This window comes from Vicugna pacos, chromosome 3, assembly GCF_048564905.1.
Source record: "Vicugna pacos chromosome 3, VicPac4, whole genome shotgun sequence".
In the NCBI taxonomy this organism is placed as follows: Eukaryota; Metazoa; Chordata; class Mammalia; order Artiodactyla; family Camelidae; genus Vicugna; species Vicugna pacos.
In genome coordinates, this window is record NC_132989.1 from 106,012,119 (window position 1) to 106,015,127 (window position 3,009).

The window sequence follows — 3,009 nt, forward strand, 5'->3', positions numbered from 1 at the left end:
TCTTTTTTTTAATATGAAATAACTTCTCTTCAGAACATACTGTATTAGAAACTGAATTTTTGGCTAACCTAATTCCTTATTGATTCCAGTTAGTAATATTTTAGTATTCTTACTTTTCAGGTCATTGCTGAACATTATTTTAATAGATTTCAGTCACATAAAATGCATTGGGTAAAGTGGTTTTGAGGATCATAAAAACAATGTGTATTTAAATGATGTTTTGACTATTAATATATAATTGTATCTGGCTATTGTATCATTGTTTATAGGATGTGTAGAAAGGTCATTTTTATCATAGTATATACATAATTCAATTTAGATATTGTGACTTAAGACCAATCAAATGTTTGATTTAAGTAATTAATATTGCTTCTCTATTGTAATTTATTAAAGGGCTTTATACATTTCTTATCAAAAACATGGAATTATATCTGCATTCTTGATTCTTTCATTTAGCAGACCTGTAACCTTTGGCAAGTTATTATCCTTTCTGAATCTCAAATTTCTCAGCTGTGAAATAAGTAAAAAGTATTTACGTCATAGTGATATGAGTATTAAATGAATTTGTACATGTAAAAAAAGAGCAAGGCAAATCATACGCATAATTAGAACCTGATAAGTGATGGCTCTAGTTAGAATTACTTCCCACCTATCTCTCTTGACAAAACTCAATGTAAGAGAAACAGTGAACATTCCCTTTAAATTCAACAGTCTAATTTTCTCATTTAAACGCAGCTACTTTATTTTTTAAAAGTAAAATTGCAGGCATTTGTTTCATTGCACATTATCTATTGACTATTATAATCATATTATGATTTTAAAATTAACATCAGGTAATATGTCTAGTAAATTCCTTGCAGCATGGATATTTTATTTTATCTTTCCTGCTAAGTTAGAAAACTATTGTCTAAGAGATCAATGTACCGACCACAACACAAAGTCATTAAGTGTTACTCTTTTATTAAATTATAACAGCGACATTTAATTTTGTTTGCTGTTTGAAAGGTGGCTAAAATTGCTTCCAAGGTGCTTTATGGAGCTGCTTACTAGCTTCTGGAAGGAACATATGCACATGTTTGTTGCTTACATATGCTTTCCATTATCATTAACAACGGCTGATTTAGTGGAGATTGTTATCTAACGTATGCCAAAAAAGTATAAGTACCTTTTTTTCATTTCTTCATGAAAGAAATTTAAGACCACAAAACCAGTTAATCAATTATCTTTATTAAGTTTTAAGATGAAGAATTGGTTTTGTCCAAATATAATCCAAGTTAAGTCAGATAGATACTGTTTAAGCATGTATCAACAAATAATCATAAGTTTGAAACTTTCAGAAATTATTGAAAATATTTGCACTCAATTAGAGACAAGAAAACATACCTGAAAACTATATTTTAAAAAAATTAATGTGACAATAAGGCTATGAAAATACAAATTCATATTCTATACAATAAATTCTGACACATTAAATTAGCACATTGATCTTTTTTGTATTGGTTATTCTTGAGACATACAGAATATTTTAAAAAATTTCTTTTAAAGTTTTTGACAAATATCTTACGTATTTCAGTAGAGTTTAACGAACATTTATTTAGCACTTATAATTCCAGAAACTTGGTATAATCTGTGAGTAACATACTTAATAAAATGCACTTGCTACCCTCCACTTACTGATTACCAGTAGGAAGATATAAGTTATGTTAGATCCCAAAGAAGGAAGTCTCCACAAGGTGTTAAGTGAACACATAAAGAACACTTAGTCCTATCTTCAATTTCAGGAAAGCCTTAAAAGAAGAAATTTCATCTCTCTATCAGCAACATTTCACCAAATGTAAATATAAGAATTTCAGTAGTGACTTATGTTAGTCACTTCAATTACTGTCCCTTTAATACCCATAGCAGCATTGAAAGGGAGAAAATAGTATCCCTAGTTTACAGATGAGGGAACTGTCATTCAAATATATTGTATAAATTATAAAAATTGCACATTAATAGGTGAAAGTCCAAGAATCAAATATAAAACAAAAATACATCATGATCTGTCCATGGTCATAGTATTAGAAGGGTTTACTTACTGATGAGTTTCTATACAAATTTCACTGTTGCTTCAACCTCATTTACACTTTCCACCTTTTCTTACAGAAAAAAGGGAAAAGTATCTCCTTGTCTTGAAACTGGGTCCAAGGAATTGACATATTATTAGCATTAAAAACATAATACATTGCTCTCAGTCTAAGAAAATTTTAGCAATCAGAACATCAGAAGTGAAGTTACTGTCATAACTTGAAAAATTTAGTAATGTTACAAAAAGTTTGTTCTTACTGATAATTTTCCAATAACAACATGTAGTAATATGATCCACTTAATGAGAAAGATTTCCTTCTTAACAATGAAAAAAAAAAACATTGATAAGGGCTTCCAAGTCAATAAAAGCATAAGTTGGTGTTTTTTGATTTTGAATATTCAATAGTTGGATGTTTTTGAAGTACACTGTGATGATTTTTCATGTTCTGACAAAAGACTCTTTGTTATGCACACTTTAGAAGCTGAATTCCCTCTAGTCATGATTTTACTCAATTTTGTTCACATATTCCATTTGAGATATCAGCATACTCATACACAGTGAACAGTACAGACTCATAAATATTTTAAATGAAGTACCATGTCCCATTATCTTCTGTACCCACAAAACATTTATTTCTTATTTCTCTTACCTTCTAACATGGAATTAATGATGAGATTCTTCTACATATAATTAATTCAATAGATAGAAGAATGAACGGTCATGCATTTATTTTTAATGTAGCTGAATACTGTCATTTGAAATTTATTGCCAAAGACAACACTGAAAATGATACATAAACTGAAAATAATTAAAAATGTGAATTAAGGAGACCCACATGTCACTAAATGTAGTATTAATGGAGTGGCAATATGGCAAAGAATCCTAAAAGATAGTGCTAAATTCTAGTCCTAAAACTCCTGAAAACTATTAAATTTGGGAAT